At 47.7% G+C, this 26,571-nt stretch overlaps 1 protein-coding gene across 3 annotated transcripts in view; it reads right to left on the reverse strand.

The window, feature by feature from the left end:
* AGPAT3 (1-acylglycerol-3-phosphate O-acyltransferase 3) overlaps positions 1–5,795 on the reverse strand; it is an 88,161-nt gene extending 82,366 nt beyond the window's left edge. The window contains exon 1 of one of the 3 annotated variants that reach the window (XM_066259255.1): positions 5,776–5,795. The gene's annotated coding sequence lies outside the window, so the exon portion shown is untranslated. Of the gene's footprint in view, positions 1–5,025; positions 5,160–5,775 lie in introns of those variants that run through there. The other 2 variants (XM_066259254.1, XM_066259256.1) reach the window with 2 other exon arrangements.
* Between the last annotated feature and the right edge of the window lie 20,776 nt (positions 5,796–26,571).

Raw genomic sequence — 26,571 nt, forward strand, 5'->3', positions numbered from 1 at the left:
ACAGCAGAGAGGCCTGAGTGACAGCTTAAGGCGACCTGCCATAACCACAGGCTTTTTCTAAAACTAATCCAAATTCTGCCCGTGCCATGCGATTGTCAAAAGCTGGAATTATTTCTACTGTGCCCTTCCATTTTTGTGGATTGCCAAGTCACTAAACCTTGTCTCTGAGGAAGCCATGGAGCTTTGTCACTCAGACCCCAGTGAGAGGACCAGCCACCCAGTGGGAGGAGAGCCCTCTCCACGGGGGACACTGAGAGACCACACTCCAGTGGGGCAGCAGCTCAGCAGAGTCACTCATGAAGGGCTGGGCCTGCAGGATGCAGGGCTCCTGCAGTGGGCGGTGTCCTGGCCTAAAGACCTGGGTGGAGGGGCTTCCTCAGTCCTCCACCCTTACTGGTTCCCTCTCACTGGCAGCACAGCAGCATGGTGGTCCAAGGGCTCTCCTGCCTCGTCCTGCCCCCTCCCTTCAGCCTCCACAGCAGTCCCCCAATAAACCTCCTAGCCCTTCTCACCTTGGCATCAGCCTCCCAAATAACCCAAACTGAGGCAGCCTTCACTTAACAATTTGACTTCTGTCTTATTTGGCAAAAATGCGTGCTACTGAACCATATTTTGCGATGTCTACCGATTGAGTGACCTTCCTCTAAACATAAGGATTATGTGTATTTTCCTAATAAAAGGTACATTCCTTCATTCATTCAATCAATCACTCCAATGAGACTAGGACAACAGTGTAGGGTGGAAATCAAACTATGGAGTTTCACACAATCATCAGCACATTCTTTCAGTGGAGGGTCAATGGACAGCTCTTCATTTTAGTCCTACTTTGTGGCTAGTGAAAAGCTGAGCACAGTGAATTTGCATAAACTGAATTTCTGTTCTTCCTGATGCAACATCCTAGCTGGCACATGTCTGTTTCTATCACCTCAGATGGGGATTTCTGACCCTTGTCTCCATGCGCAGCCTTCTACAAGTGAGCAGTTTGTAAATGAGTACTTCTGTGAAGCCAATCACTCAGTCTCTGTCTCTAAAGTGTAGGTTTTTCAAGTGTAGGTTTCCTGAGCATCAAGGTGATATGGAGTTAATCAGACCTTTGTTTGCAATCTAGATTCACCACCTGCTTACTGAGCAACCCTGGCCAAGCTTGCCCACCTCAGTTTCTCCATCTGTGTGATGGAGCAACACCACCATCCTTACAGGGTTGTTTTGAGAGTTAAGCAACAAAATAAGCACATAAACCTCCTGACAGAGGCGCAAGAATTGTAGCTGTTGTTATGAAAACAATGCACAAAGCCTCAATTATGCAAAAAAGGACACATTTAACATCAGCATATACAGTACTTATAAAGTTTTCAGGTCAGCAAATAACGTGATAAAGAGAGAAAACCGCCACCATGGCGCTCCAGAACCCAGCCCCTGCCTGGTTTATAACCATTAGGGAGCAGGTCATTGTGAGGAACAGACCTGGGCAAGGTCTTCCCTGGCAGCAGCTTTTACTACTGCTTGTGGGATTGTAGAACCCATCACTACTGCTCTTTCTGACTGATTTCATTCCCCACCACTTTGAGAAAGGAATGCAGGTGCTCACATGAATGATGCATGGCCTTTTGAGTCACCTGGGGACAGGCCTCTAGCACCCAGCTTCAGCTTTAGTCCTGTGTAATACAAAATATTGGGCCAGGAAGAATGCTGCCTCACACATGTTCAAGGACACGTGTTTCTTTCAATTTGGTGACACTAGCATCTAATGTGTAGCTGCAATCTTTCTGGCTACTGGATAAAAGACATGGCCAGTGTGACCACAGCACCCAGAGAAAGTCAGAGACTTCAGCCCTTCGGTGAGAACTTTGCCAACTTTCCCCTCCACTCTGCTCCCACCTCCAAACATACACAGATGGTCCCCAAGGTTATCAGTGTTTTGGTCTCTAGAACATTGCTTGATAAAGATAACCAAACATGGCAAATTCTCTAAATAACTAGACAAAGACTGTCAGAGGATGAACCACTAATGTGTTTGCTTAAACTGCAACATTTTAAAATCAGTAATTTAGGATTAATTTTTAAATTATCATGAAGTGGTTTTAGGAACAACAGATTGAGTCATAGTCAACTCCCCTTACAATTGGAAACAACTCATTTAAAACTTCAAGCATTCTTTGGTTGGCCAAAGAATGGTTTACCAAAGTAAAACCCATAAATATCTTAGCTACTGTTTTACAAAATTCAGTCAACCTCACTGTAATGTAAATGTTCTTAATGAGAAGGCTAAGTAATAAAGATCTCAGTTTAAAAAATCATTCAAAAAGAAACAGATAAATGTAACTGATCCACTCAGTGCTTTGATCTCTCACCATCAATCAGCAACAACTTTTAACAGTAAACTATCAGAGTTTTTGACAAGGCCAGAGAGCAAAGACAAGGATTGGAGTGGAAGCCATCACTTTTGCCACAGGTGCATTCTGACCGTGACAAGGGAGCTACCTGCTGAAACAGTGAGGGGTCAGTCTCCTCTCAGGTCTCCTGTGTTAAGCTGAAAGTCAATGGAAGGTGTGCATTTCAGGGTCAAATGTAACTGGACAAGTTAACCAGACCTGCCCTCCTCCAAATCCTCAGTAAATTTGGCTCTTCTCAAATACAGTATCAGTTTTACATCATCTCTGTAAGGATTTCAACATTTCTCTCCTACCTCTGATTTAACCAGAGATAAAAGTTTACAGACTTTTAGCAGACTTATGGGTCTGAGAAGATGAGAGTCCATGAAGCTTAGTTTAAATTCTGGCCATGCTGATCTATGACCGGACCTTCAGCAGGTAAGTGAACCTCATTGTTTTTACAGACCACTCATTACAAGGTGAAAGTCTGATTGGAGATAGCACATGTCAAGGGCTAACCCAGTATATCAGGACCTACCGCTAGTTAATGGGGGAAGTAGGAGTGAAAATGGTGACTTTGGTAGATGCTCTTCTTCTAACTTCCAAAATAAAACATCTTCCAATTTACCTCCACTGCCTTGGAACACTAATATGTGTACAGACCCAAGGTTGTCCCTGCAGAAGAGGACAGCCAGTGGGCAGTGGCACCCGCCCCCACCACTATGTGGCTTCTAGAATCTGGACCTTGCAATCCAAGGACCCCTCCTGAGTCTTCCTTCACTATTCACAATGCTGACTTTAGCCCTGTTCTCACAAACTCTTCAGGCTACTGCTAAGAAGCAGATTACTTGGAAGAGATGCCCAGGAAGGGCCCCTGCAGGTGGAATGAACAGAGGTTCAGGCCACGCACATGAAGTTCAGTTCAAAACATTAGAGCACCTACACCTTCCAAGGCCAAGAAGAGGCCCTGTGCATGCTGAATATCAATCATATGTAGCTTCTCTTTTAAATAATGTAATCCAGACGACTTTCAAGAGTCACCAAGAAATGGACACAGAAGTGAATTGTAGCAGGCTAACTATGAAACTTTAAGAGGGGAAAAAGGAGGGGCAAAACAGAAAGGAAGTGATCAAATTAGAAAATGTTGGGGGCTCTAGCCAGTTGGCTCAGTGGTGCAGCATCAGCCTGGCATGCAGGAGTCCCGGGTTCGTTTCCCAGCCGGGCCCACAGGAGAGGCGCCCATCTGCTTCTCCACCCCTCCCCCTCTCCTTCCTCTCTGTCTCTCTCTTCTCTTCCTGCAGCCAGCGCTCCATCGGAGCGAAGTTGGCCAGAGCACTGAGGATGGCTCCATGGCCTCTGCCTCAGGCGCTAGAATGGCTCTGGTTGCAACAGAGCAACGCCCCAGATGGGCAGAGCATCGCCCCCTGGTGGGCATGCCGGGTGGATCCCAGTCGGGCGGATGCGGGAGTCTGCCTCCCCGTTTCCAACTTCAAAAAATACAAAAAAGAAAATGTTGGGAATCTGACTGAGATCACTTATGAAGCTTTTAAATGGAGAACACGTTGATTAGCAACCCCTAAAGGCATAAAATCAGCCTGTAGAGCTATAATTTAACATGTAGGGGACCTCTGGGTTAGATGTAACAAAGGCCCTGCACACCAGTCACGGGTCTGGGCTCTCCGGGATGATTTTCACTTTTAATATAAGTAGTCACTTCTCATTCCCACCTGTCTCAAGGTCAGCAGCCCTCATTTTTCCTTCTCATAAGATCATATTTCCTATGAAAAGGAACCCAGCTGCTTAAATATTTTCTTAGACAAGACTTAACATTAGCTTAAAGAGAAAAGGTCTGGGAAGCCATTTATAACAGTATTTTTCCTGTTTCACCGAACTTCTCTCAAAGTTAAAAAGAAAAACTGCACAATCTTTCAAGGTAGCTTCAACTGCTAATAATCCTTCTGTCCTGAGGATCTGGCGATCAAAGGCTCCCAGGTCCTCTAGGTGGCCCTGGGGTAGAGGTGGCTTCCTTTCCAGAGCTCTTGGATTATAGACCCATCACCTGACTGGAATCGTGGAAATTCACAGTCAGCCTTTGGTCCAAACGCCAGTCAAAACTGAAAACTCAGCGCACCCTTCCCTTGCAGTCCACCTGCAGCCCTAGCCCGGGTCCATTCCGCAAAGAGTGAAACCAAACCCGGGCCGCGTGCTGGCTAAAGGGGGGGTGGGGGTGGGGGACGGGTGCCGGGTCACCAGCGCCCGGGACACTGAATGTGGGCGCGTCGCGTCCGCAATGGAGCGTAGGGGTCCCCCGCAAAGTGTGGGATGAGGGAGGGGGTGTGTGGAGCGCCCTCCGACCAGCCGCCAGGCCCTCCTGAAGTGTCCCCTCCTTGGCCCCAGCGCACCGGCTGCAGCGGACGGCGGCGGCAAGTGGGGAAATCGCCTGGGCCCTCGGGTGGACAAGGCCCCGGAGAGGCCGGAGCAGGGAAGAGGGGGGTAACCCGGGCCCCGGACCGCCCAGCCCCGTCTTCCCGCAAGCCCCAACCCCGCCGGGCGCAGCCCGGGGCGGGAGGGGAGACCACAAGCGGCGGGGCTAGAGGCCGACCTCGGGCCGGTGAATGGGGGCCCCGATCTCCGCGGTGGCCGCGCCGCTCACCTGCTCGTTGCGCGCGTGGCCCCGGCGTTGCCTCCGGGCCGCTCCGGCCTGCGCTCCGGCCCTGGGCGCCCGGCCCTGCGTCGGGCCTCAGCGAGTGCGGCGTCCGCCGCCCCCGGCCCCCATCCCCCCGCCCGGCCCGCCGCCCTCCGCCCTCCGCCCTCGGCCGCGCCGCCCCGCCACTTCCTGTGCGCGCAGATCCCACAGTTCCGCCGGCGCGCGGGGCGGGGGACACGCGGCGTCGTGGGGGGGGGGGGGGCGGTGCTGGAGACACGCGGGGGTGACAGGAGAACACGCTGGGAAGCAGGGGGACACGAGGGGTACAGGGGAACATGCGGGACGGATAGGAGAGCCCGAGGGGGACAGGGAGTCGTGGAGTGCTGTGGAGCACGCAGGAGGGACGGGAGAAACATGGACGGAGGGGAGACGGGGTGAAGGGGTGGTGGCTGGCGCCGGCAGGGAAGAGACCAGGCCGGGTCCTATAACGGACGCGCTGGCAGGAGGACCTGCGGGACCCGGCAGGAGGGGCACGTGGGGTGTGAGACCAGCGAGGTCCGTGGAGGGGCCGGATTAGGGGTACAGGAAAGCGAGCGAGCAGGGGCACAGCGTGGACTGAGGGCCAGGGACACAACCTGGTGTAAGGGGTTTGGCCAAACGCAGCCAGGGAGACAGCGCCATGGGCCCTAGTACCCCCATCTCCCCGGGAGAACCCGCTGAGGGCACTGGGGGTGTTTCCAGGCATGAGCTACCCGCCTCCCAAATCCAGGTCGTAGTCCGAGATTCACTGCGGAGGTGGCTTCACGGTGGGGAGCGTCCTGGGAGCCCCGGCTCCGCTAGAGGATCGCGTTTCAGACCCATGTGCTGTGCTCTTTCTGGTAATTGGTACTGGCTTGAAACGTATTGGTTTTTGACTCTGGAGGAAGTTTCCCCACGGGGGAAGGAAAGGGGGCGGCAATCGCCCTGAAGTGGCCTCGCTAGCCCCGCCCCTTGCCTGTGGCCACTGACCCCTGTCCTCTCTCTTGGCAAAGGGAGGTCAGGGCCCCCTGCATGGCCAGCAGGGCACCTGCCCTGTGGCCCAGCCGGCCGAGGGAGCCGCTAGCAGGATTGTCTTGGAGCTGCCTTGTAAACGGATGGCGATTGCAGAGTTACCTCCACTCTGCTTTCTCTACTTGATGCCTGGGTGTGACCTGACACCTGCTCAGGTCCTCGGGTCCACAGGTCCACCTGTTCCTCCAGAGCCTGAACAAGTTTCATTTAAATGCTGTTTAAATACCAGGTGTTGTTATTGCTGGCTGTGCCTGATTCTAAGCCTCCTCCAATCATTTCAGAAAACATCTAGACTGAAATAAACACACATGCACCTGCTGTACTCACAATTCCCTTTTCCCTGAAAAAAAAAAAAGTTATGGTTTGGTGATGTTTGTGGAAATTAAATGTTTGTAAAACCTTGGACCCTGCACAGCTACTTCCAGTCATCCATCCTGCAGATAAATGCCACCAGTATCTGCAGATATCTATATATGAAAGTTCTGACTTACAGTGTAGAATTATATACAACCTATAAACAACCAACAGGCACCTGGTTAAGCACACTCCAGAATATCCATTTAATAATATTTTTAATTTAAAACACAAGAAAAATGTAATGTGCTAATCCTATCTAAGCTGATATTACATAATCTCCAAGATTTTAGTTAAAAATAAAGAGAGGAAGCCCTGGCTGGTTGGCTCAGCGGTAGAGCGTCAGCCCAACGTGTGGAAGTCCAGGGTTCAATTTCCAGTCAGGGCACACAGGCAAAGTGCCCATCTGCTTCTCTACCCTTCCCCCTCTCCTTTCTCTCTTTCTCTCTCTTCCCCTCTTGCAGCCAAGGCTTCATTGGAGCAAAGTTGGCTTGGGGGCCTAAGGACAGCTCCATGGCCTCTGCCTCAGGCACGAGAATGGCTCTGGCTGCAAAGGAGCAATGCCCCAGATGGGCAGAGCATCGCCCCCTGGTGAGCATGAGGGGTGGATCCCGGTCCCGGGCATTCGAGAGTCTGACTGCCTTCCAGCTTCTAACTTCGGAAAAATAAAAAAAATAAAGCGAGGTTGCAGAGCAGCGGGTGCACAATTATCCCTCTTCTGTATGAAAAAGCAATATATGCATTTACATGTCCAGAAACTTCTGGAAGGATAAACCCTGTCTGTACCACATTGTGTCACTGCCCCGGCAGGGGTAAGGAAACCTTTATTGTGTGCTAGGTGTTGATGTTCAACTTTACCAACTGCACACATTTTTATAATTCCTTGTTAGAAACTAATTAAAATGTACCTCATTGTTTAAATATTTGATGGCCTCTTACCAGTTACTTTGAGCTTTGATATCAGCAAAAAACACTGCATAGGTCTCAACAGCACAGTGTCATCGGTACAAGCTAATCTCCATTCAGTTAGAATCTACAATCACTCATACCTGGGCTGAGCAGGAATTCGCCTCTGGAAAAACTTGTCTGAACACAGGAACAGAGTGAACACTTAAATGGAACTTGGAAGTTTGCCAGCTAACCCTTAGCTGCTGGCTGGGCCCTGTGGTGCTCAGATTGATGAGGAATGTGGTCATCATTCAGGTCTGTTCAGAGCCTACTATATACATGTATTGCACCTACTTAACGAAAACAAGGCCGTGGGTAGAGACCATAGGCATCCATTTTACGTTTGTGGAAACTGAGGCATGGCAAAGCTGCATATCTTTCCCACCAGAATACAGCTGGCAGCAAAGCCCCCTGACTCAGCCACAGGCCTGACCCCAGTTGTGATTGATGTTTCCTTGTTAGGAGAGAAACCCAGCTGTCTGAGTTAAAACGGGGAAAAGAAGTTCTTGCCTAGAGTGTTGTGTGGCACAGATTTATAGAGTAAGGGAGTACTGGCCAGTGGGCTCAGTGGTAGAGCATCAGCCCCGCATGTGGAAGTCCTGGGTTTGATTCCTGGTCAGGGCACACAAGTGAAGCACCCATCTGCTTCTCTACCCTTCTCCTTCTTGCTTCTCTCTCTCTCTCTCTCTCTCTCTCTCTCTCTCTCTCTCTTCCCTCCTGCAGCATGGCTTGATTAGAGCAAGTTGGGCCCAGGTGCTGAGGATGGCTCCATAGCTTCCCCCTCCGGTGCCAGACAGGCAGAGCATCGCCCCCTAGTGGGCTTGCCTGGTGGATACTGGTCCAGGCACATGTGGGAATCTGTCTCTTTGCCTCCCCACTCTCTTTGCCTCCCCTCGTCTCACTGAATAATTAAATATAAATATAAATATAAATATAAAATATAGAATGAGGGAATTTCTGCTGTGAATGAGAAGACAAATGGCATTTAATGTGAGTATGAGCTGGACCCTGGGGAGGGATGCCTGGTTCATGACTTCTAATTCTTAGAATGAACTTGCTGGGATCCCATTTCACAGATAAGTAAACCAGAGCCCCAGAGGTAATCCCAAGGTCAAATGGCAGGCAGCTGCTCATCTCCAAGTCCACAGTGGCTCTTCCAGTTCTGAGATTCTCATTGGAGAACTTTCTCATCAAGGTACATTCAGGTACATGGACAAAGGTATGGAGTCAGGTGGGTCCTGGGGAGGACAACTGGCTGGTAGACTACCCCAGGGAAGGTTGCCCAGAGTAGCTGGACACATATCAGGCCATTGCCACTACCCTGGGAACTCAAAGCCAGCCATGAGCCAGCTTGTGACCTTGGACAAGGTCATTACCCCTTTGAGTATTGGTTTCCTTTTCTATAAAACAAGGAGTTTCCCACTCAGGACTTCCCTGATCCCCAAGAGAGCACACCCCTGGGGATACTTCAGGCATTTCTAACAGTCTAATACAAACTTTACATATACCCAAGGTGTAAAAGTATACCACAACTAAAGATAATAGCTTGTTGGAGATTTAGAAACCTAGCACATTAACATTAATTTCAAATGGATAGGTGTTATATGCTTTTGGTTAACACATAATATGAAAATAATGGTAAATGCAATGTTTTCAATTTTTTCAGAAGACAAATTATTTTAAACATGGGCTTCTTTCTGCAAGGGCAAAAATCATACAAGGGATTTTTGCAGTGGAGACTGGAGGCCCCAGGATGCACTGGGAACCACCCTCAAGGTGGTTGTTGAGAAACCTCATAAGCTGGAGAATACAAGAATGTCATGCGGAAGATGGACTGGAGAGAAACCTGACTGATCAGCTGGAGGTCAAAGTCAAGGTCACAAGAGCAAGAGAAGCCAGTGTTCCACAGAGTACAGATGTAGGGCAGATATCCAGTACATGGGAAAGCCACATATGCAGGGGTAGAACCCTGGTTTGAACCCTGCTCCCCTTGCACTGACTGTGAAGGCAGGTGCATTATTCAGCTCCTGTGCCCCACTCTGCAAATAGTAACTGCCATATGCAGTTGTCATATTGTGGGGACTGAGGACCTGTGACCTGAGCATAGGTCAAAAATAGCCACTGAGCTGTTAGCTGTGTACCAACATCAGCATCCTGTTAAGTGAGTCCCACTGAAGAGTTAGGGATACCAGAGAGCAAGGGCAGCTGGGCCAGAGGGTAGACTGAGGGGCAGGGATAGGGAGGCCAGAAGAGGGCTGTGGGGTGCAGACCAAAGGCCCCTCCCCAGGCAACCCCACAAAGTCTGAGCAGGTGAGGTACTGGGGCTAGACACCCCTAACAGGCCACCTTTGCTCTGAACCTCTACCAGCTGCATTGAGGTCTGAAGCTTCACCTACCCAGCCCTGTCCCCTTTATCCTTTACATGTGTTACAGTGTCACCCGAAGCCACTTGTACCCTAACTCCACTCAGTATGGACTCCCTGGAGGCCCCCACCGAACACAGGGACACAGGGGACTGCAAAAGAGGCCTTACCCGCCCTTTTATTTAGAAATGCTTTTGATCAGGCCCTCCCAGGGCTGCACCCACATGTTTCTCTGACCTGAAGGCCTTGGGTCTCTGAATGACTCAAGTGCTCAAGGCTCCTTGTAAAGGTGGGCATGGCTGCCCCAGGCAGACCCTTGTCCACAGGAGGGCGGGACACTGGCAGTCAGTGTAGCCTCTCAAAAGAAAGTCTCCCTCCTTCCCACACCCACCCATACCTCACACATGCATGTGCGTGAGCAAGAAAAACTTTAACTTTTTTCTTTGCACAAATTGTTTTTCAAATGTTCTACCACTGAGCCAACCAGCCAGTGCCCCAAAATGCTCTTCCTGATGAAAACTCCCTTCTCCTCTGTTCAACATCCCAGCCAATACTGATAATGAGGGCAGGGGGCTTTGGGACTCCGTCCTCATTCATCCAGGCATGGGGCTGAGCTACCTCGGTACACTATTTGGTATGGTGCTACAGCTTACTGCAAATCACAGAGCAAATAAAATTGCCAAGAGGATGTTCAAAATACTCAAGGATTATTTTCAAGCAATTTAGAAGCAATCTCCTCACAGAAATTGAAATGCTAATTATAAATAATTATGCTCTATCTACTAAGATAATCAACACTATTATACTGGTCTGAGCTTGTGTTGGAGTCTGGAACAAGAAGACTGCAGACATTGGCCGGGTGGTGAGCTGGCTTTGGTCTCCTGACTGACTGCAGGTTTCATGAACTCACACAGGGCTCCTCTGGGCTCCTCCCAGCAGCAGGAGCCCTCAGTCCTCTCCTCTCTCCTGGCTTCAGCAAGAATTAATGTGTGCCCCCCTTAACTATGCTCCTGAGAACTTTGACCACCTGATTCCACCCTGTCTGCGCCGGTCTCTCAGGTTTGAATCCTGGCTTTGGAACTTTTACAGCTGTGACTTTAGGCAGGTTTCTTAAACTCTCTGTGCTTAGGTTTTCTCATTTCAAATGGGAATAATAAAATTACCTACCACTTAGGGGTGTTGTGAGGACCAAAAGAGATAAAGTAAGTTGTGTGGCCAATGCATGGGGTGGGGTCAGTGCCCCTCACTAGCAGCTCTTCTTCCCCCCATTCATTATGGAATGTCAGGGGTAATGTTTATTATTTTAATTGCTTATGGATTTACCTGTTCAACTTTATAAAGCAGTCATTCTAAAAGATTGGACCCCAGACCAACTCAACAGCAAGACCTGGGCATTAGGAAACAAAGTTCTGCCTGACCTGTGGTGGCGCAGTGGATAAAGCATCAACAGGGAATGCTGAGGTCGCCAGTTTGAAACCCCAGGCTTGCCTGGTCAAGTCACATACAAGAAGCAACTACTATGAGTTGATGCTTCCTGCTCCCCCTCCCTTCTCTCTCTCTTTCACTCTCTCTCTCCACTCTCTAAAAATCAATAAATAAAATCTTAAAAAAAAAAAAAAGGGAAGCAAAGTCTGACCTCTCCCAAACCTGTGGAATCAAAAACTCCAGGAAACCCAGCGGTCTGTTCTGATAACTCCTCCCTCCAGAGGGTTCTGACCTGCGCTTGAATTCCAGGCTTTATCTTAAAAAAATAAAAATAAATTCATTATAAAAAAAAAAGATTGTAAATTCAGCAATTGTGGTTGCAGGGTTATTAAAGGAAAGGAAACAGAAATTTCTATCCTTTTCTCTTCCTATACCAAACACGATGGTTTCTTTAAATCGTTTTATTTATTTATTTATTTATTTATATTTTTCTGAATTTAGAAACGGGGAGGCAGTCAGACAGACTCCCGCATGCGCCTGACCGGGATCCACCCAGCATGCCCACCAGGGGGCGATGCTCTGCCCATCTTGGGGCATCGCTCTGTTGCAACCAGAGCTATTCTAGCTCCTGAGGCAGAGGCCACAGAGCCATCCTTAGCACCTGGGCCAACTCTGCTCCAATGGAGCCCTGGCTGCGGGAGGGGAAGAAAGAGACAGATAAGAAGGAGAGGGGGAGGGGGTGGAGAAGCAGATGGGCGCCTCTCCTGTGTGCCCTGGCCGGGAATCGAATCTGGGACTTCTGCACGCCAGGCCGACGCTCTACCACTGAGCCAACCAGCCAGGGCCTCTTTATACCCTGTTTTGACCCTGAGCTTCCAGCCACACCCTGGGGTGTGTCCTGTGGCTGCCATAGCAAGTGCTATAGGCTGGGAGGCAGAGACAGCAACATTTCATTCATTCTGTCCCAGTTCTGGAAGATAGAAGTCTGAGATCAGGCGTAGGTCCAGTTTCCCCAGGAGGTGCTAGGGAAGGATCTATTCTGGGCCTCTCTCCCACCTTGTGGAGGTTGCCAGCAATTCTGGGGGTTTCTTAGTTTGTAGAAGCATCACCCCAATCTCTGCCTCCATCCCCATATGTCCTTATCTGTATCTGTGTGTCCAAAGGTCCCCTTTTTATTTTATTTTTTAAGACTGATTTTTTTTTTTAAGAGACAGAGAGAGTCAGAGAGAGGGGTAGACAGGGACAGACAGACAGGAACAGAGAGATGAGAAGCATCAATCATCAGTTTTTCGTTGCGACACCTTGGTTGTTCATTGCTTTCTCATACGTGCCTTGACCATGGGGCTACAGCAGACTGAGTAACCCCTTGCTCAAGCCAGTGACCTTGGGTCCAAGCTAGTGAGCTTTGCTCAAACCAGATGAGCCCATGCTCAAGCTGGCGACCTCAGGGTCTTGAACCTGGGTCCTCCTCATCCCAGTTCGACGCTCTATCCACTGCGCCACCGCCTGGTCAGGCCAAAGGACGCAGTCATATTGGATTAGGGGCCACCCTACTCCAAATAAGACCACTTGTTAACTAATTATATCTGTAACCACCCTACTTCCAAATAAGGTCACATTATATGGTGCTGGGATGCTAGGCTTTAGTGCATAGGTCCCCAAACTTTTTACACAGGGGCCAGTTCACTGTTACTCAGACCGCTGGAGGGCCAGGCTATAAAAAAACTATGAACACATCCCTATGCACACTGCACATATCTTACTTTAAAGTAAAAAAAAAACAAAACGGGAACAAATACAATATTTAAAATAAAGAACAAGTAAATTTAAATCAACAAACTGACCAGTATTTCAATGGGAACTATGGGCCTGCTTTTGGCTAATGAGATGGTCAATGTTCGGTTCCATATTTGTCACTGCTAGCCGTAACAAGTGATACAAGTGCACATCAGTTAGTCTAGATCTGGTTGGAGATTTCAGATGTTTCATTCTGGAAAAAGTCTGTTCACAGACATAAGTGCTGCCAAAGATGGTTGCCATTTTAAGTGCATGGTTCCTGTGAGTAGGATATGTCTCAGAGGGGAGAGATGCATAGAAATTAGGCAAGCTGCTTGACTTGAATGCATCTTTCAGAGAGTCAGAATTCTGCAGTTCAGCCAGTTCCATTTGGTAAATTGTATCCACATTTTCAATGTCAATAGAAAATGGGTTACGGAAAAGTTGTATGTCCTGTTAATGGAGATGAAGCTCTTTAAATCTGAATTGGAACTCCTTTTGCAACCTTTCCAGTAAATCCACACGTGTTTCTTTTGGGAATGCAATCAAGGGTTTTTCTGCTAACAGATTTTGAGTTAAGGGGAGATGGCAGAAATTTTCCTCCTTCACTTCAAATGCTTTCATGTGTGATTGCATATCACAGATGAGCTTCCCTTTTCCTTGAAGTTGCTCATTGAAACTGTTGAGTAGCTCTGTTACTTCTGTCAGAAAGGCGAGGTGCCATTTCCATTCTGCATCATTGAGCTCTGGTACTTTTTTGTTTTTTTGAAAGCATAAAAGCTGTAGTCTGTGGAAGTAAATCATAGAAATGTCTCAAAACTCTCCCTCGACTCAGCCAACGGACTTCGGTGTAGTACAGAACATCTTCATAGGCAACATTTAGCTCAGACAGAAATTCCTGAAATTGTCTGTTTAGTGCATTAGCTCTAATGAAGTTAACACAAGATACCACAATGTTCATAACAGAGTCCCACTTCAGTGATTTACTACATAGTGCTTGTTGGTGGATGACGCAGTGTATAGCCATTGGATGAGAATGGTTACGTTTGTCCATCTCTTGGTTAATGCGAGCAATTACTCCTTTCTTAGACCCCACCATGCTAGGAGCACCATCAGTTGTCACACTGGATAGTTTAGCCCAGTCCAGCTCCAAATCCTTCACAGTTTGGGAAACCTGTAGTTGTTCCTTTGATGCGTTGCAGTGCAGCAAGCTCTTCTGTGACTTCGAAATTGTCATTCGTCCCACGAATAAAAATTAGAAGTTGTGCAGAATCACGAACATCATTGCTCTCATTGAGTGCCAAGGAAAAATAGGAGTTTTCTTGTGGAGTTTTGCAAATGCTGATGCAAATTGTCTCCTATTTCTTCAATCCTTCGTGTAATTGTAGATCCTGAAAGACTAACTGTACTAAATAAGTCTGCCTTTTCTGGACACATCTCTTTGGCAACAGAAAGAAGGCACTCTTTAACAGATTCTCCCTCCACTAATGGTCTGCCAGTGCACGCTATTCGCTTGGCAACTTGAAAACATGCCACCTTGCCCAGCACCGCCTCCAGTGCTGTACTCAGGGATGGCGGTGACCAGCCTGTGACACTGTGTATACAGCGTCCTGGACATCTGCAGCAGCAGTGGTGGGCCTCTTCTGTGGGAAGCCCACTGCTGCATGTTTCCCCTATTATAAGATACCTCCTAAAAATAAGACAGCCCCCGTCTTTTGGGGGTAAAATTAATATAAGACAGGGCCTTATAATAGAGGAAACATGATGTGTAGTAATGTGGGAGGAGACTTTTGGGCAAAGGGAGGTTATAGGGGCCATTATGTTGTTGTACATTTGGGGGAGTAAGGGGGCCATTGTACTGTGTAGTGATGGTTATAGTGCTTTGCCTTTCTTCCTACTTCTGTTATTTCACACTGCTTCCGGTGATGTGGGGTGCCACAGCTGCAGACCAGATGTGCATCATATGATGCGCTTTCAGAACCATGACGTGTGCGTCCCGTGTCACCACAAGTAGTACTGTACGTGAGCAACGCCTTCCGGAAGTGCGGCGGGGCTGGATAAATGGCCTCAGGGGGCCGCATGCGGCCCGCGGCCGTAGTTTGGGGACCCCTACTTTAGTGTATGAATTGCCAGAGGACACAATTCAGTCCAAAATACCCAGTAAAACCCATCTTTTAGACTAATGTCTAGACCAGGGGTACCTGGTCCCTACCACCCACTAGTGGGTGTTCCAGCTTTCATGGTGGGCAGTAGCGGAGCAACCAAAGTATAAATAAAAAGATAGATTTTATTATAGTAAGTTGTTTTATAAAGATTTATTCTGCCAAACTTAGCAAAAATCCAACATAAAGTACTTGGTAAACAATTATTATTATATGCTTTAACTTGCTGTAACTCTGCTTTATAAATTTTATAAAGTAAAGTTACTTCCCTACTTTATAAATCACCATTACTGTGGAACCGGTAGGTGGTTAGAAAATTTTACTACTAACAGAGACACAAAAGTGGGCGGTAGGTATAAAAAGGTTGACTACCCCTGGTCTAGACAGAGACAGCACATGGACCCCTTACTTTATGGGTGAGCTGTCCGGGATTTCTGATCTACAGTTGTGGACACAGGTGTTTTTTAGGTTTTCTGACCACTAGCCGAGCAGGAGGAGCACACTGCCTGCTGAGAAAGGACCCCGTCTCCTGGGCCAGGACCTGGGTGAACATGAAGCCCTCGGCTCTGCACAGGCACATGGCCTGGGAGTGACCTGTCCTTCATCACCACCTGGCTATCCTGGGAGCAGGTAACAGCACACCCACCTAACTCTCAGGGCTGTTGCCTGACTCCGCAGTTACCTGCACTGGGTTCTTGCTCCAAAGCTTCACGTAACCCACTATGAGTATGTGTCTCTGTGAGAGAGCACATCTCATTTTATTGTGGAACTCAATAAGAAACAGCATTCATTTTACAGAACTTGCTACACAAAATACAAACTGCCTTTAGCTAAATAAGATGACTGATATCTGTGAAGCTTTTTTTTTATTATTATTCATTTTAGAGAGGAGAGAGAGAGAGAGACAGAGAGAGAGAGGAGACAGAGACAGGGGGGAGGGGCTGGAAGCATCAACTCCCATATGTGCCTTGACCAGGAAAGCCCAGGGTTTCGAACTGGCGACCTCAGCATTTCCAGGTCGACACTTAATCCACTGCGCCACCACAGGTCATGCCTGTTTAATATTTGCTCTCATGAACATCGTTACTTTTAAAGTAACCAGAGCCATTTTAAAGTCTGAGAAGGAACTGGCATGGAAGTAACTTGTGTGTATTTCTATGGTTGTTCTGCATCCAGGTTCCACGTTAAACTTTTCATAAAGTGCCGAGGCCCTTGCCCCAGTGCATGTGTATTCATGGCACCTATGGACATAAAGAGTTGGAAGGCCTGGTTTCTGAAGATGAGTAAGGTCATGTTCTCCAGGTGGCTGTTCCTGACACCCTTTGGAGGTCAGAGCTGCTCAGATGTCCTGGGGCCATGCTAGAGTTGGGGCCTCTGGTCCCACCTCAGGCCCCTGGGGGGTTGAGCTGTGTGTTCTGCCTGGGGGTCTTTATCAGGAAGGAAGAGGCTGACATCCACAGGCTCACAGGGGAAAGGGGCTAACTCAAGATCCTCCCATCAAGGGTGCTGCCCTCAGCTAGGGCCCTGTTCCCGGTAGGGACCCCTCATCTCTGCTCCAAGTAAACTCTTTCGTCTCTCCCCCTTGCCTGGCAGGCTTCTTTTCCCCCCAGAACCCCCTCCAGGCTCACCCTGAGAACTGGGGTCTGGGTACCAACTTGGGAGACCTTGAGGGCCCTGCCCCATCTCTGCAGCCCCCAGCCATCCTTGCGGTAACTTGGGCCCAGCAGCATGTCAACCTCAAGGCTGAGGACAATTCCTGACAGGACACATGTGACCCAGCAAGGCCCCATTTTTGTGCTTAGGGGGCCAGGACCCAGCCTGAGAAGCCCCAGGGTACAGGGTCAGTGGCTTGGCTTAGAAGGCGGTGCCAAGAGACCCAGAAGGAAAGATGGCCACTGGTGTAGAATGGGGTGAAGCCTCAGACAAGGAGAGAGCCAATCTCCCTCTTCCACTAGAGTAGAGAAGTGGGAGCTCGGGGCTTCGAGGAGATGCGGGGACAGGCGCAGAGCAGAGTCTATGCAGTCCAGTGCTGCCCCTGAGGCCCAGTGGAGTCACCAACCTGGAGGTCTCCCAGAAACCCTGTTGCCAAATCAAGCCGGCAGGCATCCAAAGGGCAGGGTCTTTGGGAAACGTGTTTGCATCTACACCACTGGCTTCCTATTTTCTTAGCTGCTTCTAGTTTGCTCTGTTTGGATTCTGGTGGCCTGGAGGTAAAAGGACAGGTATACGGGATAAGCTTATTCTGTGCTTCTCCCTTTGCAGGAATATTTAGGGGATGGGGACGAGGTTGGGGTATGCCAGGGAAGTCAATTCTGTGAGATAAATTACAAAGGAGTGAGTGTCCTGGGGCAGCTGAGAACAACCGAACTCTGTCTCCTCACAGATCTGAGGCCAGAGTCTGAGAGCAGTTTCCTGAGAATAGAAACTGGGATAGGAGTGTAGCAGCACCATGCTCCCTGGGGTGGTGCCTTCCTGCCTCTGCAAGCTTCTGGTGGCTCCAGACATTCCTGGCTGTGGCTGTATCATCCCATCTTGCCTCCGTCGTCACGTGGCTTCTCCCTGGGTCTGTAATCACTCAGCTTCCACACAAGGACAGCAGTCATTGGATCACGCCTCACACTGCTTCTGGCCTGACCTCACCTTAGCTAATTACAACTGCCACGACCCTCCTTCCACATAAGGTCACAGCGACAGGTTCTAAGGTTAGGACTTCACTTTTGGGGACATAACTCAATACCTGACAAATTGTGGGCATGGCATGATCTGAGCTTTGTTATCCAGGTGCAACCTCTGCTCGTAGGCGTCCACAAACACACAAGGGACACAGAATCCCAGGGCTATGAGCCTGACAGCCAGGGTTACTCATCAGCTCCTCTGGTCTAGATTCTTGGCCAAGGGGCTGAAGCAATGCTCAGTGGGGGAGGGGCTGGTGAGTCCAGCCTACCAGCACACACTGAGTGAGAACTCATGCAGGCCAGTGGACTCAGTACAGATCCTTTTTACTGAGCTTCCCTGAAAACGAGGGTTCCACATCTGGCTCCACCCTCTTCTCTGTCCCAGCTGCCCTCTCCTGCTACCAGTACCAAGTGCTGGCACCATCCCTACTGGGGTGAGAGATCTTCCTGTCCCCGTCCCATGGCCCTGGGACTGGACATCTCCGTCACCTGTGACCAACATTCTCGGAGGCCATCCACCCCTCTCAAGTCTCTGCCTCCAGCCTCCAGGTCCCTGCCTGAGTGTCAACTCTCTGGACACTGTGTGTGCTGATGCCCCACAACCCCGGAGTGGCTTCAAATCCCCTGAGTTTGGGCGTTCTGAGTCATCCTCAGACAAAGGGGCCCCATCCACTGGGGCCCTTGCTATTACCATGAGAGCAGAGACCACCAGCCAGCCTCGCCCTGTGACACAGGATTCCACGCAGGAACAGCACAAGGCTGGATGGGGATGGGCATTCCTTAGGAGCCAGAGAGACCCTTTGAGATCCACCATGAATTTACCTGTATCACCTTGTTTCTGCAGTTTGTTTTGACTAAACATTTCTTTTAGATTCAAGGAGAGCTATGGGATTCAGACACAATTCTGCTCCTCAGAGAACAAAACGCCAAGGAATGTACACAGGGCTACTGGCAAAACAGAAACGCCAGCCAGATACATCACTCCCCAGAGACCATCAGATGTGTTGACAGAGGTGGGGTCAGCAGGGGGGGCTGACTCTGGATTAAGTCTGTTGGCATCACTTCAAACATTATTTGTTATTTGACATTTCAAAAGATTTCCAAGGCATGGAGTTAATACAAAAAAGCAAGTATTGCCTGACCTGTGGTGGCGCAGTGGATAAAGTGTCGACCTGGAAATGCTGAGGTCGCCGGTTCGAAACCCTGGGCTTGCCTGGTCAAGGCACTTATGGGAGTTGATGCTTCCAGCTCCTCCCCCCCTTCTCTCTCTCTGTCTCTTCTCTCTCTCTCTCTGTCTCTCCTTCTCCTCTCTAAAATGAATAAATAAATAATAAAAAAAAATAAAAATAAAAAAAAAGCAAGTATTTAAATGATATGTGTGCCTGATACCTAACATTGGTTAACCTCCTTTTAATAGAAGAGCAAGTCTTTTCTTGGTGCCTGCTTTCCAGATAACAAAAGAGCTTGTTCTTCCCTGGACAGATAGCTTGGTCAGTTAGAACTTCATCCAGATGCACAAAGGTTGTGGGTTCAATCCTCGGTCAGAGCACATACAGGAGCAGATGATGTTTCTGTCTGCCTCTTTCCCTTCCTCTCTCCCTAAAATCAAATAATTTTTTTATTTTTTTTAAAAAAAAGCTTGTTCCACCCAAACTAACCTAAAGCCAGACTTGCCAAGGAATGGGGGTGCCAGTAGGTAGAGCCTGAAAGTGGGGAGACTGTTTCTGGAAAACCTGTTCTTAGGCCCATGCACAACAGCATGGTGATGCTACTGCTCAGTGGGCAACCTCCTATCCATCTAATCTGAAGCCAGTAAGCCCCTGAGTATTGAAGGCAGACTGGGGGCCATGAGTTAGGCATGGACTTCTGCATCCATGAAATCTGTCTTCACTTCTCTTCCGAGAATATAAATGTGAGGTTCTAGAAGCCTGTCTTCTCGTGATGGAAACTACCCTTCTGCCAATGATGGTGTTTTCCTTGTATCTGACTGCAGAGTTCTCATCCCTAGAACTCCTCAAAGATGCCTGCCCAGTGGGGACTAGGGGTTTTCTAATGGCCAGAAGCCTGGGGCCACAGCAACTCAGCACAGGTGGAACTGGGGTCCCCATCCACTGGGGCCCTTGCTATTACCAGGAGCCCATGCTGGGAAAATGGGGACACTCCTGTATTGTCTGCTGAGGATGCCAGGTTCCCCTAATTCCTGTCACCCTGCAGGCTTTGCCTGCCCTGTCCAGCTGGGTGTTCCCTGAGCCCCTCCCCCATTCTCCTCTTGTCCCACAGCACCCCCTCCAGCAGCCACTGGCCCTGTCAGATGGGTCTACATTCCCCGCAGCCAGCACCAAGCCAGCTCAACGCTCAGACAACAGTGGGAAAATGGGTGATTAAAGCAAAAACATAAAAGCCTATTTAAAAAAGCAGTGGTTGCCTGACCTGTGGTGGCGCAGTGGATAAAGCGTCGACCTGGAAATGCTGAGGTCACCGGTTCAAAACCCTGGGCTTACCTGGTCAAGGCACATATGGGAATTGATACTTCCAGCTCCTCCCCACCTTCTCTCTCTGTCTCTCCTCTCTCTCTCCCTCTCTGTCTCTCTCTCTCCCTTTCTCTCTCCTCTCTAAAATGAATAAAAATAAATAAATAAATAAAAGTTGGTCACCTTTAAAAAAAAAAAAAAAAGCAGTGGTGCCTGACCAGGCGGTGGCGCAGTGGATAGAGTGTCAGACTGGGATGCATAGGACCCAGGTTCGAGATCTTAAGGTCATCAGCTTGAGCACGGGTTCATCTGGTTTGAGCAAAGCTCACCAGCTTGGACCCAAGGTCACTGGCTTGAGCAAGGGGTTACTTGGTCTGCTGTAGCCCCCTGGTCAAGGCACATATGAGAAAGCAATCAATGAACAACTAAGGTGCCACAACGAAAGACTGATGATTGATGCTTCTCATCTCTATCCATTCCTGTCTGTCTGTCTGTCTGTCTCTCTCTCTGACTCTGTCTCTGTTTAAAAAAAAAAAAAAAAAAGCAATGGTTACTCTTCAGAATAGGTGTTTGTTTTTTTTTCCAATAAACATGGGTTAATTTAATAATAGAAACTAAAAATGAAAAATGCTCATGCCTTCCATTGATATTATTTGAAATAAAATTTCTGGACTAAGAACAAATCAAAGCCATAGCCACAAATGGCTTATTTCCAGACTGCTCATGCCGGGGCCAGGCACCCCTCCCCCAGCACCCCAGAAGGGTCTGGCCCGGTGTTTCTCAACGTGGGGCCCACGCCCCACAGGGGGGCAATTCGATAGTTAAGGGGGGCAGTTTGAAAATGGACTCGACACGACTTTAACTCTTTCGCCCGGGCCATTTAAATGCAATGCTAGATATCGGTGCCAAATTTAATAAAAAATGCAATTCTTAAATAATTGCGATAAATAATTATTAAGTATAATTTTGTTTGACGAGACCAAAATATCAACTGGGTGATTGGCGTCAAGTAAACTTCATCCTGGGTTCACCACGGAGCGTGCCGTCTGCCACGGGGAACCCCGAACGTTTTTTTTTTTGTTTTTTTTTGTATTTTTCTGAAGCTGGAAACGGGGAGAGACAGTCAGACAGACTCCCGCATGCGCCCGACCGGGATCCACCCGGCACACCTACCAGGGGCGACGCTCTGCCCACCAGGGGGCGATGCTCTGCCCCTCCGGGGCGTCGCTCTGCCGTGACTAGAGCCACTCTAGCGCCTGGGGCAGAGGCCAAGGAGCCATCCCCAGCGCCCCGGCCATCTTTGCTCCAATGGAGCCTTGGCTGCGGGAGGGGAAGAGAGAGACAGAGAGGAAGGAGGGGGGTGGGGGACAGAGAAGCAAATGGGCGCTTCTCCTATGTGCCCTGGCCAGGAATCGAACCCGGTTCCCCCGCACGCCAGGCCGACGCTCTACCGCTGAGCCAACCGGCCAGGGCTAAACCCCGAACGTTTTAAAAACTCGCTAAACAACACAGTTATTCTCACCTAATTGGCCCATCGCAACTTCTGTAGTGTTTCACATCATTCAGTTGGTGATAATTTGAAATAAGTGTCAGTCAAAACTGTTGTAAAAGCTCGTCGATTTAATAAATATACATATATATATAGTATAGATATAATTGGTATTTGATTTTATTTTTATCAATATTAAACTATTAAGTACTTATTGCATCAGGGCTAGAAAGCACTAATATTTTATAAATATTATTGGGGCTATAATAGTGCATGCACGACAATTTTAATTTTAGAAGCATAACTTTCCAGAAAATTTTGTAAAGTGGAAAAAATATAGATACTTTTTTTTTTTTTTTTTCTTTCATTTTTCTGAAGCTGGAAACAGGGAGAGACAGTCAGACAGATTCCCGCGTGCGCTCGACCGGGATCCACCCGGCACGCCCACCAGGGGCGACGCTCTGCCCACCAGGGGGCGATGCTCTGCCCATCCTGGGCGTCGCCATGTTGCGACCAGAGCCACTCTAGCGCCTGAGGCAGAGGCCACAGAGCCATCCCCAGCGCCCGGGCCATCTTTGCTCCAATGGAGCCTTGGCTGTGGGAGGGGAAGAGAGAGACAGAGAGGAAAGCGTGGCGGAGGGGTGGAGAAGCAAATGGGCGCTTCTCCTGTGTGCCCTGGCCGGGAATCGAACCCGGGTCCTCCGCACGCTAGGCCGACGCTCTACCGCTGAGCCAACCGGCCAGGGCTATAGATACCTTTTGATTTGCAGTGGTAGTGTAGTAAATGTGTTATATACATTTAAATAAATATGAATTTTTAGTATACGTTTACTCTGTCACATTGAATATATTTTAACACATATTTTAATATTAGTTTTTAATTGATCTTATTTTTATTTCTTATAGCCCATAGTAAAATGAGTGGTGCAAGCAAGAAAAAAACTCGTCAATATTCGGAGGAATATTTAAAATTTGGGTTCATGCCCGCTGTTCACGATGAGCGGATTCCTTTTTGTCTTTTATGCCAGCAATGCTTGACCAACGAATCAATGAAACGAGGTCATCTTGAGGTGCATTTGAAGGCGAAACATAGTGCTCATATTAATTCAGATTTGAGTTACTTTAAAACTTTAAAGAAAAATTTTGAAAAAAGAACATTAAAGTCTCTATTTACTGCTCATACTTCAACTAATAATCGTGTTCTTGAGGCTAGTTATCAAATTTCTTTATTCATCGCTAAAACTGGAGAAAATCACACTATAGGAGAGAATTTAATAAAACCATCAATATCAGCATTTCTTAAAATGGTTCTTGAAAAAGATGACAAAGATGTAAAAGCTATGCCACTCAGTGACAATACTGTTAGCAGAAGAATAGATGAAATGAGTGAGGATATTGAAAAACAACTTATTGAAAAGCTGAAAACAAGAAAATTCTCCTTGCAAATGGATGAATCAACTTTGAGAGACAGTGAGGCAGTATTGATAACTTACATAAGATATATTGATAAAGGACATTTTGCTGAAGAAATGTTGTTCTGTAGGCCCTGGCCGGTTGGCTCAGCGGTAGAGCGTCGGCCTAGCGTGCGGAGGACCCGGGTTCGATTCCCGGCCAGGGCACATAGAAGAAGCGCCCATTTGCTTCTCCACCCCTCCGCCGCGCCTTCCTCTCTGTCTCTCTCTTCCCCTCCCGCAGCCAAGGCTCCATTGGAGCAAAGATGGCCTGGGCGCTGGCTCTGTGGCCTCTGCCCCAGGCGCTAGAGTGGCTCTGGTCGCAATATGGCGACACCCAGGAGGGTCGCAACATGGCGACGCCCAGGATGGGCAGAGCATCGCCCCCTGGTGGGCAGAGCGTCGCCCCCTGGTGGGCGTGCCGGGTGGATCCCGGTCAGGCGCATGCGGGAGTCTGTCTGACTGTCTCTCCCTGTTTCCAGCTTCAGAAAAATGAAAAAAAAAAAAAAAAAAAAAAAGAAATGTTGTTCTGTAAAAGATTAGAAAGCACCACTACCTCCAAATATATATATAATAAGCTAAAAAACTACTTAGATGTCAATGATATACCAATGAAAAATATAACATCTTGTGCTGCAGATGGTGCTCCCAATATGATGGGCAAGAAAAATGGCTGCTTAAAATTGATGAAAGATGCGAATCCAGAAATGATTCTTGTGCATTGTTATTCATAGGGAAAACTTGGTAGCTAAAAACATCTCGCCTGTTCTGAATGAAGTATTACATACAGTAATAAAGTGTGTTAATGCTATTAAAGCTAGTGCCAAACGTGAGCGTCTTTTCAAGCTATTTTGTGAAGAACAAAATGAAGACCATGTGAGACTTTTACTTCATACTGAAGTAAGATGGCTATCTAAAGGAAACTGTTTGAAAAGATTTATGGAACTATTTGATACTCTTAGTGATTTTTTAAGCGACAAACCTGAAATGAAGTATCTGTTAACAATAGATGGTAAAGCATTTGTGAGTTATTTAGCCGATATCTTTGAAAAACTAAATATATTAAATAAGCAACTTCAAGGAACAAATAAAAACTCTTGTCGATGCAAAAGCAAAGATATTTGGTTTCATTGCCAATATTGAGTTATGTCAGAAACATATTAACAACAAAAACTTTAAACAGTTTCATTGGCTCCAAAAATGTGAAGTAACTGATACCACTTTACTTGTTATTGTCAATCATTTGAATATTCTATCAGCTGATTTAAAAGAAAGATTTTCTGATTTAAAACAAATTGATTTCCCAACATGGATGATGCAGCCAATGTTAGTGGATTTGTCTGATATATCAAATATGCAGTATCAAGAAGAACTTGCAGAATTGCAAAATGATGAGTCAGTTAAAGCTTTATTTAATATCAAAGGAGCGATAGCATGGCTTTGTGAGGAAACAGAAATCAAATACCCAAATTCAACCAAATGTGCAAGAAAACTATTGCTACCGTTTCCATCTTCATTTTTAGCTGAATGTGGATTTAGTGCTGTAAATGATTTACTGGTAAAAAAGAGAAATCGGCTGGATATAACACAACGTGGAGACTTGAGACTAAAGCTAACCAAATTGGAACCTAATATAAAATCTCTGTGCAGCAAGCATCAAGCGCAAGGATCACACTAAATTAAAATAATAAATTAATATAGAAAAATCTGTATGAAAATTATTTGGAATTTAAATTTGTTTTTCATTATATGTTTTGAAATTTTACTTACTGTGTTTTGTTAACAATTTCATAGTGATTTCTTCCTAGAACCTATCATTTATGTTTATTAAGTGAACAAATCAATTTTTTAATGTTAAAAGTTATGTATGTTACATAGGGGGGGACATAAAAATTTTAGAAAGGTTAAGGTGGGGCATGGCACAAAAAAGGTTGGGAAACACTGGTCTGGCCTAAACTGATCAGGGCTGATGAATTCCCACTTTATTCCAGCATCCTCCTCCTTAACAGCTCTGACAACTTGGGCTAAATACAAATTGTAGCCAAAGTATTTGGTCAGAGGGTTCCGTTGAGTCCTGTGCTCCTTCCCCCTGATACAATGGCCACAGAGATATGACTCCAGTTGGAAACGAGGACCACACTAGGGAGGGAGGACCCTGAGTTGCTGCTGCAGGTCTCCCTGGCCTCACATGGCAGGCCCACCACCCAGCAAATGCACTGCATTCCTCTGTGGGCCAACAGGGGCTGCAGCTGGGATAGGCAGGGGGTGGGTGAGTGGGGTGAGTGGGGGGATGATCAGCCAGCCCCACCCTCATGGAGTGTGCATTCTTATGGAGAGACAAACAAAAGCCATAGTTACAAATTGTGGTTAGTGCCATGAACAAAACAAATAGGGGCTAAGAGAATCACACTGACCTGGGAAGCCTTCTTTGGTGGGCTATCTGTCCAACATCCATTCTCCCCTCCTCCCTGCTAACAATCTCAGTGCTGGTGATGCAGCCATGAGCACAGCCCACCTTATAATGGGATTTGCCAATGACACATACATGATGACCTGAGAGTGCAAAAAAGTCCCTTAAAGAGGACTGCGTGACCTGAGAAATGCACTCTTCCCCCTATTCTTTCTTTCCTGCCTGGGATGTGGTTATAATGGCTGGAGTTCCAGAGCCCATTTTGTGATGTGAAGTGGCCTTCCCAAACAGTGTTTAGGAAGCTGAAGTTTAAATAGCAGGTAAATACTAAAGCTAAGCAATGGACTAAAACCTATAGTTCTCATCCTTCCAATCTCTTCCCTGTCATCACACACACACACACACACACACACACACACACACACACACCCCTGAGATGGAAAGCAAGGGAAGCCTTATTGTGTTAAGAGGACTTCTTGAGGAATGGAAGGCAGGCTCTGTGAATGCAGGGAAGGTTCTTGCCCATGTGCGCTCAGCCTCAAGCAGAGGAAGCTGACACACCAGAGGACAGCAATTCTTGTTCTACTGATGGTTCTAAAATCAAATCTTCAATTCTTCTTTGTGACTGCAACCAGATAAAATTACACAGTGCCAGCAACTTCTAAACAGGAAAAAATTAATGGGGAGAAATGAGCAGATTAAGCTGTAAACCACCAGGAAACAACAGAGGGTGTAATTTGCTTTGCAGTGTTTTTGTTTGTTTGTCGGCCAGCCCAGGGGCTGAAATTCTCTGTGCCTTGCATCTGCTGTGCGGTCCCCAGTGAGTCTCTGGCTCTGTCCCTCTCTCACGTCAGCTAAACCCAAGGTGCAGAGGCACCACACTCTGGAATCTCACCTGCACTGTGATGTCTTGCTTGGGACATTGTGTCCATACAGTGACATGCAAATCAGAAGACACACGGTCACCTTGATGGTCTG

The sequence above is a fragment of the Saccopteryx bilineata genome, chromosome 2, assembly GCF_036850765.1.
Source record: "Saccopteryx bilineata isolate mSacBil1 chromosome 2, mSacBil1_pri_phased_curated, whole genome shotgun sequence".
NCBI classification, from domain to species: domain Eukaryota; kingdom Metazoa; phylum Chordata; class Mammalia; order Chiroptera; family Emballonuridae; genus Saccopteryx; species Saccopteryx bilineata.